This window comes from Mesoplodon mirus, assembly GCF_964341445.2.
Source record: "Mesoplodon mirus genome assembly, chromosome: 9".
Classification (NCBI taxonomy): domain Eukaryota; kingdom Metazoa; phylum Chordata; class Mammalia; order Artiodactyla; family Ziphiidae; genus Mesoplodon; species Mesoplodon mirus.
In genome coordinates this window covers 63,894,464-63,908,648 of record NC_138985.1, presented here as the reverse complement: position 1 = coordinate 63,908,648, position 14,185 = coordinate 63,894,464, and the positions used below count along the sequence as shown (strand labels likewise).

The following is a 14,185-nucleotide window of genomic DNA, read 5'->3' as shown; positions in this document are numbered from 1 at the left end:
GCTTTATGCTCTTAGACTCCTTAAAACTTATCTTGGGGTGGGGATTTTCTTGATTCTTTGATTTTCCTAAATTCCAATCATGTAATCCATCAATAATGCCTCCAAAACAGATCTTCAGTCTGGCCTTCCCTACAACCACACTGGTCCATACACCATCATTTCCTTCTTGTACTACTGCAGATGCCTCTTAGCTAGCCTCCCTGCTTCTGCTCTTGCCTCTTTCCTGACAAGCAATTCTGTAGAGAATCTACGGATTTGACTGGCCTTTGCTAAAACTTCTTTAGTAGATTCTGGGAATAAGAAGCATTTAAAATAAAATCCAAATTTCTCAGCTAGGCTTACAAAATCTTACATAACCTGGTCCCCCGTGGCTTTGCTGACTTATCTCATACCACTGCTCCCCTTGCTCACTGCCCTCCCAGTCACTTCCAGTTTCTCAGACACACCAAGCCCTTACTCTTTAGTTCCTCTGACCAACCGGTAGGTAAGCTTTCTCTTTGTATCTTCAGGGTCCAATCCTTCATATTATTCAGCTCTCAGCTTAAATGTTACCTCCTCAGTCAGCCTTCCCAATCACCCAAGTCATTGTTAATTTGAAAGGAAGGGTCTAATTTCCTTCCCCTGGAATCCGCACTGGCTTTAATGACTTGCCTGACCAACAGAATGCAGTGGAAGTGACACTGTAGGACTTCTGAAGCTAGGTTCCTTGCAACATCTGCCTGGGCCTCTTGGAACACCCTCACCTGGAGCCCTGAGTTGCCACATAAGAAGCCTGACTACCCGGACACTGCCTTGCTGGGCAGGCCATGTGCAGGCTCTCCAGACAACAATCCCAGACTTCCAGCCACCCCTCCCAGGCACCAAATATCTATACAAGACCAGCCATTGGCTGAATATCACCTGGACAACCCCATGTGGAGCAGAAGACTCATGAAACTGAGCCCTCCCCAAATTTCTCACCCACGAAACTGTGAGATAGTAGAATGGTTGTTTTGTTAAGCCACTAAGCTTTGTAAAAGTTTGTTATACAGTAATAGATAACTGGAACATTATCACAATATTTTAATTCTTTGTATAATATTTATCACTATCTGATATTTTTCTTATTTAGTTACTCTATGTGCCAACTATTTTTCTATGTATGTATGTATCTATCCATTATCTAGTTATCTGTGATCTCGCTATTTTTCCTCCACTAGAATATCAGCTTCATGAGAGCAGGGACCTTATCTGTCTTGTTTACTGCTGTATCTTTGACACCTAAATCGGTATCTATACACAGATAGGTGCTCCATAAACATTGTTGAACAAATGAATCTCTGAATTTCTGAATATCTATCTCTTAAGGGCAGCAAGGGTGAAATGAGTACAACATACACATACACCCACACATACAAATGCAGAGAAGAAAACCTGGGTAAATACCTCCAAATATTGCCCTCCAGGTTCCCAGAGCTGGCAAAAGGCAAAGCCTGGGTTTAAAACCAGATAATTTGATTTTCTATCTGTACTCTTAAATGATATGCTCTCCTGTAAAAGAAACAAGAGTGAGGGAACAGTTAATGATATTTCCAAGTTTATATACTTTGATAGAACTGGAAAGGGAGAGAGGGAAGGAGGGGTAGGAGGAAAGCAGAACCAGAGAAGCTCTCAATAACCCTCACCTTTTCCTTTCTAATTTATCATTTCTAGGGCAGACAATTGTTATGGATTTTAAAATAGCAATTTAATTTATTATATTTAATTTCTAGATTTCATTAATTTTAACAGATTTTGGCTTTCTGATAGTTTTCTTAGTGAATAATCATATTAATGATGAAAATATAATTTTTGGATTTTCCTATATGTTTACTGCTAATTTGTTTCATCTTATTGCATTAAAATTTCCAAAAATAATATTGAATAATAGTAGTGTTAGCAAAGATATCTGTTCTATTCTTGACTTAAAATTCCCTCATTTAATGACATTTGCTTCCTGTTTTTGGTATAGTCTTCTTCAATTCTAAGAACTGTAGCTTTCTTCTATTCTTTTTTACATATTTTTTAAAACTAAGGATGGTTCCTGAAATGAGTCAAATATCTTTTTCAGTATCTATTAATCATGCAGTTTTTGTTCTTTAATTTGCTAATATGATGAATTATATCAACTGATTTCTTAATACAGCACTATCCTTACATTTTAGAATAAATTCTGTTTTATCATGACTATTATTCTTTGATATGATAACATTCTATTTTGGAATTCTGCATTTTACTCATAAGTGAAATAGTTCTATGTTTCCCTATTTATGTTCTATGTTTCCCTATTTATGTTCTGTGTTTTTAAGATTTTAATATGAAGATTATGCTACAGTCCCTGTGGTCTGAATGATTTAAATAAATATTGAAATGATTTGTCCTTTAAAGATTAGATAGAGGGGCTTCCCTGGTGGCGCAGTGGTTGAGAGTCCGCCTGCCAATGCAGGGGACACGGGTTCATGCCCCGGTCCAGGAAGATCCCACATGCCGCGGAGCGACTAGGCCCGTGAGCCATGGCCGCTGAGCCTGCGCGTCCAGAGCCTGTGCTCCGCAACGGGAGAGGCCACAACAGTGAGAGGCCCCGCGTACCGCAAAAGAAAAAAAAAAAAAAGAGATTAGATAGAGCTCAGCTATAAAAACTTCTGGTTCCAGTTCTTTAAAATAAATGATCTTAAATTATTGTCCCTGTCTTTATTGGTCTGTTCACGTTTTGTATTGTTTCTTCAATCACTTCTAGTAGATTTTTTAAACTAAGAAATTATGTTTCCCCTAAATTTTTAAATTTATTGCCTTACACTTACATATACTGTTGCCTTTTAATTTCTATAATTTCTTCAGGATCCAGGATTCAGTCTCATATTCTCATTTCTCACATAGTGTATACTTGCTCTTTTTATCCTCAGTCAGACTTAACAGAACATTATTTTATTGTTCTTCCCATAGAACCAACTTTTGGTTTTATTTTTCCTTTCTACAATTTTTTTTGTTTTCTAGTTTGTTGATTTCTACTTTTATCTTTATTATTTACCATATTCTAGTTTGTTTTACTTGGTTGTTCTTTTCATAAATTCTTATGGTTGAGTAATTACTTAATTTCCTCTTATTTTTTCTTTAAAATTTTTTGCAGCTCTAAAATTTCCTTTGACTAGAAGTTTATCTGTGCTAATAGCCTTTTCTATGGGCTATTTATACTTTGCCTCTTTCTGGATAATATATAATTTTACTTTTAACTTTTATTTTTGATGCAGGGGTTATTTCTTTTTATTCTTCCTTCTCAAATTAATTTGGAAGTTCTAGTATGTTTTTCATTTCTTCTAGTGCATACTTTTCCTTCCTAGTTGTCAGGATTCAACTGTCATTTGTCTATTAATACATCAAAAATGCTATTAACAACATCTCTCTTCAAGGTGTTTTACTTCCTCACTCCTCCACACCCTACTTCCAATCATGTTTGGACTCTTAATGCTTCCAAGAGCATAGATGAGAAAGGGTTGTTGAGTTGCTATATTAAGCCCATAGCAATTGTCTGCCCTAGAAATGCTAAATTAGGTATGAAAAAGTAAGGATGAGGGAGTGTTCTATTCCTTATAGTGACAGAAACTGTAAAATATCTATATAAGTTGAAAAAGAAAGTTTTAACATGTATGTAAAAAAATTATAAAATCTTACTGAGGGACATAATACAAGTTCTGAACACATGAAGAGGCATACTATACCTCCCATATTGATAAATGAATTTATTGTAGTTGTTATCATATCTTATTTTCTTAAATAACCACAATACTATACCAGAATTAACAATAATTCTTTCAGTTATCTAATACCCAGCCTATATTTCAATTTCCTCAACTGACCCTAAAACATCTTTGACAGCTTACAGTGTGACTCAGTAAAGATCACTTACTGCATTTGGTCATCATGTCTCTTGAATCTCTCTTAACCTTGAGTGGAATCCCCACCCCTATCATTTTTTTCCATGGTAGTGATCTGTTGAAGAGCCTGGCCGGCTGAATCACACAATGTCCTACCTCCTGGGTTACTTCCTTGTAGCTTTCCTTATTGTTGCTGTATTCCCTGTAAACTGAGGTTGTATCTAAAGGTTGATTAGATTGAGGCTAAGCACTTTGGGCAAGAGATTTCGCAGGGGATGCACCACATCAGAGGGCAGATAATGTCTGAAGTCCACTACTACTGGTTCTAGGATTGTTCATTGGGTCAACATGGCAATAACCTCATCCTATACTGTAAAGCTGTGTTTCCCAGTTGTGACCAGTATGTCATTTATGAACAAATGACAAATATTCTGGTGACATGTAAACATACATTTCTCCATTCACCTTTCCCCAAATTGCTTCGGCATCTACTGATAATCTTAACTTGAATGAATTTTTTTCATCATGGGTTGAAAAATGGCAATTTTTTAGTTTTATCATTTGTACAACATTTATTACCTGGAATTCTTCTCTAAGACCTGTCCCTCTTCATTAAGGTGGTCCCTATCCAGGTATTCCCCACTTTTTGAAAGTTCACTTTAAGCCACTTCACTTTTTTTGATAGACTTATATTAGCACCTGATTTGGCTAATGGAAAGAGATCCAAAGAAGATTTTCACTTTTAGGAAAAAAGGCAAAAAATGAAAATAGCATTCAGCGTGTTTCACAGCCAGTGGTTACAGAGGCAGCACACACCCTGAGCGGTGAGGGTGGCACTGCCAAGCTCCTTCCCCTGGAACTACGCTCAGCATCTCAGCATCAGGACGCCCTAGCTTTGAACTGTGTCTGTGAGCATCTGTGCTTGATCTCGATTTATTTTGTGCACCTGTTAGCAAGATGTGTCCTTTGGTAATTGCTTCTTCACCTTAACGCCATTTCGGCTCAGGAAGGGTGCTACTTTCGGATAGCGGGGGAAACCTTTAGAGAGTACATACTGAAAAGGCGGGATAAGTCACTAATTCCTTCTGCTTCGTTAGCAATTTTCAGAGGAAGGAGTAGGTCTAAAACCTACCTCCAAGGATGACTCATGAGGTTCCTCTTTTCCTTCTTACTTCAAAAAATTTGGCTTTTTTTCTATATCCATCTAGCTCCCTGCCTACCTATCAGGGAAAACAAGCAGCCCCCGATATCCGAGAATAACCTGATACCCACAGCCAGGCCTCCTGCCCTTACAGATGGGCCTAATGCTTACAGCTGAGCTGTGCTGTTCTATTCTTGGAAATAAACAATCTCACAGAACAGCTACTTCAAAGTTGCCGTACAACCCACAAAATACCAAACACTCCCCTCTGGCGGCTAATATGAGTGACTTCTGCTTTTGAGCCATTTCAGCTTTATCCTCGCTCTAGTCCGCCTTCCCTGTAGATAACATTTATGAGATATTCAATCATAGTATTGCCTCTGCTTTCTGGCAACACCCAATTTAGAACAAACTCCTTAGGCCTGCCCCCAAGCTGCCCAACCAAAGCCCAAAGTTCATATTAGGTTCTTTCTCACTCTGTTCCTGAGATGCCTCCTTCACTGCCCCTTCTCACCTGCTTCCCCATGGTGTACAGTCTTTCCTGGCTGCAGTGAATGAGAAAAATAAATTCAACTTGTTCAACTACAGGTGTCCCTGATGGCCTTTTGATGAAGGAATTGAAGAATATATACATATATACGTATGTATTATATGGTGTGTTTCAACCTATTTCAGTTATTATTCTTTTTGATGCTTAAATTATTCCAATTTTGTTAGTGAGAGATCCTTCAAGCCAGCTTAAATGACTCTTTGGCAGGACACCATTAGTCACCGAAAGCATCCTTGTGTTTCAGCACACCTAGATGTCCTAAGCTCATTAGGTATATTCCCCGTCCCAGATCTGGATAAAAATTAAAAGAGTAATATGACCCAATCACTTCTAGGATGTGTTAAGTAAGTCAAATACTTTCATAGCTTGATGGTTGAAGTTGAATTTTTATAATGTTTTGGGAAAGAACTGTAAGACATTTACTAATAATAGTTAAAGCATTCATACTTACTGACTCAGCAAGCCCAATTTGAGAATCTAAGAAAAAGGAACAAAAGTAAGAGCGTGTAAGAATTTATGCACAAGGATATTTAGTGCAACATTTTATTGGCAAAAGAATGGAAACTGAATATCCGTCAAAGAGAAATGCAGGACTAAATTACAGTACATAATATAGAGGATAGACTATAAGGCAGCTATTTTTTTAATGAGGTAGAGCTATAGCTAGAAAATATCCATGTAATACTGATAAACAAATGAAACTTTTTGCAGTGCGATATATATGCAACATAGTCTCATTTGGAGGAAAAAAATCATCCTATGTTTGTACTTTTGCTTGAACACGAAGGAAGAAGTTTATTACACTTAAAGGAGTGGGGATGGATTCAAAGCATCTTTGATTTGTTCTAGTGTGCAGCACATACATATTCCTTTTTCATTTACCAAAAAAAGTAAAATATGAGGAAAAATAAGTAACAATAATCAAATTAAAAAATTGATTTTGATTTAAATAGCTTTTTTGTTTATAACCAATCTGTAAGACAAAAGATAGACATTTTAGGGAGTTAGTTTCTTAACAAGGGCCTGGGTTTCTCCCAGGAGGCTATGGCATCAAAGCCTCCATCTGGCATATTGAGACCCAGGTCTCAAGTTAAGAACTCTTGTGGCTTGGATTGAGCTACTCTTATTTCTTCAACCCACTGTAACAAAGAGAAAAGGGCTTGACTCAAGTAATGAGGAGAGAGTTCACCTTGTAGCATCATAGACTGCCCGTAACTAAAGTTTGCATTTGGCCGTTGACCACAAAATGTACAAACATGGAAATTTTATGGGATTGGGGACAAAACAACTCTGGGAAAAGTACCTAGAGTCATTGTATTTTTGTGATTTAAAAATTAATTAACAGAGTTTTTCAAAGATATGGGCACTAAAGCTAAATGGAAAAGAAAGCTGAAATGAGAAAAAGGTTCATCCTTACCACAGCAGCAGAACCTTCTGCCCAAGTGATTTCCGTTTTCCAGGTGATTGGGTTTGCATTCTGGCTACACTTATGCAATAGTTCTATGTATGAGTAATTTTAGAGTTCCACTCAGCAATTCTAGCTCCACTGATAAAGCCCTTCTTGTGGGTGAAATAGTATGTTTACCTTTATCAAAAATGCATTTCCATATGAGAGTAATTTGTGACAAACATAAGAAAAATAGAGATGCTATAAACAAGCCAGGGCTCTGCTCATGGCCATGAGAGCTTTCAGTAATCACATATTACGTAGTTTAAGTATAGTTTTCTGATGGCACAATAGCCCCAAGCAGTTTTTTATGTTTTGTTTTTAAGACATGAGGCATTATCCAGCAAGTACACTGCCTGCAAACCTAATGTTACAGGAACAGGAAGCCTAGTCATTCCCCTCTTTCTCTGAATATATTCCCCATGTATCTTGCTGTGGTTTCAACAGAGCTGAGACGAGGCGACTCTCCCCATGTTTAATCTCATGACATAGCTGTAAGAGCTGCTGTTTGGGGCACCCATGTGTCACACTTCCTGCTTAAATACCTTCAATAAACTAGTTATGGGGGGGGGGGAGGAAGTGGGGAATGGTGAGTAGTGAATCTTCTCCCCAAGCAAAAATACTTAAAGTTTCAAGTTTCACCTGGGACCAAATATTCTCTATAACTCACCTAATTTCTTCCATTGGTGACCGGGGTTGTTGTGCTACTTGCCTTCCCTTATTTTACTTAAATCTTAGTATCCTTAGTCAAATAAGTTTTGCCTTCTATCAAAAAAAATATTTCTCTAGCTTTACTATCCCTGGGGCATACCACTCTCCCTTCCCTTTCTTCACTGCATGCCCCCCACCATGAGGTTGATGATAGCATTGGACTATGTGCTCCATATCCCTTCTCTGCTAATGTAACCCCCTCCTGCCTTCTATTCTTTGGATGGAAACCTCTATTCCAGCCTTGGCAAATACCTGGTGGATACTCGAGGCTATACTTTCTATCTACAGAAGCTGGCACATGAGACTTACCATTCTAGGTATAGGATATTTCTTCTTTTCCATTTTAAATGATTTTTTAATATAAACACACTTTATATAAACTAGCACAATGCCAAGCACATAGCAGACAATACATATTTGTTAAACTAAATATTCTCAGTCATAAATCTGACTCTTACATACAAAGCTTGGGGTGATGTTGCCCATTGTGAATAGATGAGAATGATGTGATTGGGAGATATGGGTTATAAAGATTCAAGGTAACACACAAATGCTGCAATCAATGAGGAATTTATCAGCACCTGAGTCACTTTGCCATTGGTTGGAGATCTATTTTAACCAGAAAGTGGTCCCTACCGGTTCCAACTAAGGCAGTTGAAAGGAGTGCACACTTAAGATAATCTCTCCCAACAGATTTTAGGGTCAATTCTATGAAAGGAACTTATCTTATCTAAGTATCTAGAAAATAAGTCAGGCACAGAAATAACTGCTCACCTCTAGAAATGGATGAAAACACATGTTGGATACATAGAAGAGAGCAGTAATTTCATTCATTTTATTATGAGTATATTTCTATAGACCATGACGGGCTGGTAAAACATTCTTACTTATTGAATCTTGTACTTATTTACATGGATGTTCACAAATCAACAGTAAGCAACATTACTTCTAAAGGTCCAAGTGCCTTATATAATTCATAGTGTCAAAATCACATTATTTTAACTGATATAATCCAAAAGGATATGTTAGAACAAAATCCAAATGTTTTCTTTTAACTAAAAATGTTGGAGGTATAGGATGAAAATGGCTATAGCAACTTGAGTTCAAATTTCCACAATGCCCAGGGAGTTGCACAAACTCTCAGAGCCTTGATTTCTAACTCAAAAGAAGATTTATACTCATGAGATTCTACTATACACTGGTCAAGCTTTCCTCTTAAAATTCTTCCCCATTTAGCAAGACCTTCCTACACTCCCTAGATGTGCCAGATGGCTAAGGATTATAGAGATTGCATTTATGCCTTCCCATCTTTCTGCCCTTAAAGCATGGAGAGTTCTGCCTCTTTTATTTTTTAACTTGTACTTCAAATAATATTAGTCATAAAAAAATAGCAGTTACAAAGAATGCCTCAATACCCTTCACCCAGATTCTCCAAATGTTGATATTTTACCAAAATTTCTTTATCATCCTCTCTCTATACATACATATATATGTAAAGTATTAATATATAGATATATATTTTAATGAACATTTGAAACTAAGTTACAGACATGCTTTCCCTTTACTCCTAAATACTTCAAGCTGTATCTTTCTAAAACAAAAAAAAGACATTCTTTATATAACCACAGTATAAATTACAAAATCAGGAAATTATCATTGATAATATACTATCCTCTAATCTATAATACTTATATAATTTAAGCATTTTTCTCACTAATGTTCTTTACAGAAACAAGAAAAAATCCAGTCCACATATTTTTAGACTTCTTTATTTTTTATTTTCCCCTTCAGGCCTAAGAAATAAAATTCCTTATTTATGCAGATTTCTGTGACTCATGATACTTTCAGGATCCCCCATCTAATGTATTTCTATACATATGAGTGGACAGAAAAACAATTCAAGGCTGAGAACAACAGAAGATTCCCAAACAGCCATCACTGGGGCCGATATTATCCATAGGCAAATAGCTGCCTAAATAAGTGGTTTCAGAGGTACTGGAACTATGTCCCTAAAATAACTCCTTCCTGCTAAATGCTGGAAGTCCCTCAAAAGGAGAAAGAAACTTTTATTCCATATTTAGAATGAAGACTTAAAATGCAAACGGCTTGGGACAAGGTAACTCACTGTCTCAAATCCAGTGGTTGACAAGAGAATATTTTCTGGGAGCAAGTTTAAAGGTGAACACACACAGAGACAGATGGCAGGAATCTGTGGAATCTCCTTCTTCAGCAATATATTCTAGCTGAGACGATTGCATATTATCCCACTTGAAAGAATGCTGGTTGCCTAAATAATATCTCAGATTTTAACTTTTTTTTGATATACATTTCTACAAATGCTTTTTCTGCAAAAATTAATATGATCATGTGTTTTTTCTTCTTCAGACTGTTAATTTGTTGGATTACATTGATTGATTTTGAAAACTGAATTGCCCTTGCATTCTAGGGACAAACTGCACTTGCCATGGCATATTGTTCTTTTCCATATATTGCTGGATTTGATTTTGTTGATGAATATTGCTGGAATATTTTGTTGAGGAGGTTTTTGTTTATATTCATGAAGGACACTGGTCTGTAGTTTTCTTGTATTGTCTTTGCCTGGTTTTAGTATCGAGTTAATGTTGGCCTCATAAAATGGGCTGGAAAATATTCCCTCCTCTTTTTTTTTTCTGGAAGAAAGTGTGTAGAACTAATGTTATTTCTTATTTACATTTTTGATAGAATTTACCCATGAAACGATCTCAGCCTGCAGATTTCTTTTTCAGAAGGCCTGTAACTATTATAGTACTACAAGTTATCTATTTCAATATGGCTGAGGAATTGTTCCATTTAATCTAAGTTGTTGAACTTATATTTGTAGAATTGTTCACAATATTGCCTATTATCCTTTTAATGTCTGTGGGGCTTGTAATGATTTCCCTTCCTCAATTAATGACAATGGTAATTTGTTTCTTCTCTTCCCCCCTTCCTCCCTTCCCTCCTTCGTCTTCCTTCCTTTCTTGTCACTCTTGCTTGAGGCTTACCAATTTTATCGCTCTTTCAAAAAACAAGATTTTGTTTCACTGGTTTTCCTTGTTTTTCAGTTTTCAATTTCATTGATTTCTGTTCTTTATTATTTCTTTTCTTCTGCTTGCTTAGGTTTTATTTTGCTCGTTTTCTAGTTTCTTAAGGAGAAAGTTGATTGATTAAAGACCTTTTTTCTTTTCTAATGTAAGCATTTAATGGTATAAATTTTCCTCTAAATAGTACTTACTTTTCAGAGCCCTCCAATAGCTCCTTATTGCATTCTTTCCAGGTTTTATAGCTGCATTCAGTGGGAGACACATGATGGAATATGCTGACTCAGAACCAGCTAGTCTTTTTAAATAAAAATTTTCCAGGAGTCTTCTGTCAAAGAAAATGCCTCTATTGCACATTATCTGAGCACATAATGTGCTTCATTATTTAAACAAGATAAAAGTGTGGCACTTTTCTGGTGATTTGCCAGAAGTGCATGCTTAAAGCTAATGGTTACCATGAAAAACTTTTTTCATGATTAGTGCTTAGCTTTTGCACAATTTATTATTAATTGTTCCTCCAAACTCCTGTTAGAGAGGAAAATATTATTAACCATTCTTAAGAAGAAAAAGCCAGGGGCCTCACAAGAAAAGTCTTTTGGCTGGAGCCTGAACTGATACATTCTCTAGCACAGAGTCATTCCTCAGCTGTGCCCAGTCTCCTAACAAGCCTATGAGAGGCATTCTTCATTTCTGTTACAGTGTTTTCCATCTCTAGCATCTCTTTTGTTTTTTTCCTTGGATTTCCTCTCTCTGCTTACATTGCCCATCTGTTCATGCGTGTTGTCTACTTAACCCATTGGAGCCCTAGGCATCTTAATCATATCATGTTTTAAATCCCTGGTCTGATAATTCCAATATTCCTGCCTGTCTGGTTCTGAAGATTGCTCTGTCTCTTCAAATTGTGTTTTTTGCATTGTAATTTTTTCTTACTAGCCAGACATGATGCACCAGGCAAAAGGAGCTGCTATAAATAGATCTTTAGGGCTTCCCTGGTGGCGCAGTGATTGAGAGTCCGCCTGCCGATACAGGGGACATGGGTTCATGCCCCGGTCCGGGAAGATCCCACATGCCGCGGAGTGGCTGGGCCCGTGAGCCATGGCCACTGAGCCTGTGTGTCCGGAGGCTGTGCTCCGCAACAGGAGAGGCCACAGCAGTGAGAGGCCTGTGTACCGCAAAATAAATAAATAAATAAATAAATAAATAAATAAATAAATAAAATAATTAAAAAAAAAATAGATCTTTAGTGATATGGTGGTGAGGTGTTGGAGGAAAGGAAGCTTCTACAGTCCTATGATTAGGTCTCGGTCTCTTAGTGAGCCTGTGCCTTTGGACTGTGAACTTCACAAATGTTTTTCAATTTTTTCTCTCTCCTTAGGTGTAACAGGATGGCTAGAGTGGGCTCGAGTTGGGTATTTCCCTTCCTTCAGGTCAGCTGGACTCTGATAATACATGTTAGGCTTTGTTTAACTAATTTCTCCTGAGGGCAGGTTTGTTTAGAAGAACAGAATGCTCTGCTGTGTTTCACAAAGGTTCCTTTCCCTTCCCTCTGCCAGAAACATGAGGGGATTTTTCTCCCACATTTGTTGTGGGAATCTGGTCAAGCTTCTGGAGGTTAATCTCACAATACTGTGGAGTCTCTGTACGACTGGTCCATCAGGAGCTTTCAATTCTCAGATCTGTACACACTCAGCCTCCAGCAATTCGCCAATTACAGTTCAGGTTTGCCTACCCCAGGCCTGGTTCCTGTGGCCATTACTGCTTGTGAGTCTCTGCTCCAGAGCTGTGACTCCTGGTATTCACCTGTCTCTCCAATCTTGGGGGCAGTGGTTTGCCCTGTGTCTTCCCTTCTCTTACAGAGCCAAGAAGAGCTGTCGCTATTTCAGTCTGTTCAGCTTTTTAACTTGTTGTTAGGATGGAGAGGTGACTTCCAAGCTCTGTATGTGTGGAACTGGAAACTTGAAGTCCCGGCTGGAGCCTCTAAAGTTTCAGTCCATGACCCCAATTCAAACGGCACAAGAGAAAAAATGGATTCTCTCTAGACATTCCTATGACCCACCTTGCTGACTCCCCAGTCCATTTGGTTGGACCTAGAAACAGCAAGTGGACTCAGATGAACTATGATAGCTGATCTTATTGCACACAGCTATTTTTCAGTGTTTATAAGGGAAAAAATATAAGGGAATAGGGCTTCCCTGGTGGTGCAGTGGTTGAGAGTCCGCCTGCCGATGCAGGGGACATGGGTTCGTGCCCTGGTCCAGGAAGATCCCACATGCCACGGAGCGGCTAGGCCCGTGAGCCATGGCTGCTGAGCCTGCGCGTCCGAAGCCTGTGCTCCGCAACGGGAGAAGCCACAACAGTGAGAGGCCCGCGTACCGCAAAAAATAAATAAATAAATAAATAAATAAATAAGGTTATAAGCCAGGTTTATGCTTCCAAACCCTGAGGCTGCAGACTGTTGCTCTTACTCTCCTTTGTCAATGATACAATGATACTTTACCATTTTCTTTCTAACCCTATATATTTTCATGCTTAGTATTTGCATTTGCTAAGAAGGCATCATTCTGGCTTCTAAGCTATCTTTGTAGTCATGGTCATGTTTCTCTTTATTAATTCATTCAGAAATCAATATAAACAATGCACATCACTCAGATGAATATGTAAGGCACCAGCTTATACATCAGACCCTTAAATTCCACATTTTGTCACAGTGATTCAGGGTGCATACTTCCAGCCCTTCAATTGTACTTTATTTTTATCCCTTTCTTAGTGAAGATGAACAACAGAGAACCCCCTACTTTTCCTTCCAGGAATCACTATATTTTTCCTTCACTATTACAACTCTATAATTTGATCTTTCATGGCTGTAATTATAAGAGTAGAACTTTGGAACTAGTTTCTGAACATTAAAATAAGCAAATTTAAATAAAGCTACCAACTGAGAGGTCCTTTTTACCACTGAGTAGTTTATGAGAATCACTGTATGTGCTTTGTCCCTAGAATACCAATTTTTAAGAATCTGAACCCAGAAAAAAGTGAATTAAGCCCTATAATGTTTGCCAACCTCATTTAAACATTCCTGGGTGATTTTTTTTTTTTTTGCGGTACGCAGGCCTCTCACTGTTGTGGCCTCTCCCGTTGCGGAGCACAGGCTCCGGACGCGCAGGCTCAGCGGCCATGGCTCACGGGCCCAGCCGCTCCGCAGCATGTGGGATCTTCCCACACCGGGGCATGAACCTGCGTCCCCTGCATCGGCAGGCGGACTCTCAACCACTGCGCCACCAGGGAAGCCCTCCTGGGTGATTTTTTTAAGCCTCCCCTGAAATCCCGCAGCATCTTCATCATAACCATCAATCACATTTGGGGAACAGATGTGCAGAAGTGACAGTT

The 14,185-nt window shown here is 38.2% G+C and overlaps 1 long non-coding RNA gene across 1 annotated transcript; it reads left to right on the top strand.

Moving 5' to 3' along the window:
* Nucleotides 1-2,408: 2,408 nt before the first annotated feature.
* Nucleotides 2,409-12,027, top strand: LOC309810097. The gene is made up of 2 exons (XR_014294939.1): nt 2,409-2,589; nt 11,950-12,027. It is a non-coding gene; the product is annotated as an uncharacterized lncRNA (long non-coding RNA).
* Nucleotides 12,028-14,185: the final 2,158 nt, after the last annotated feature.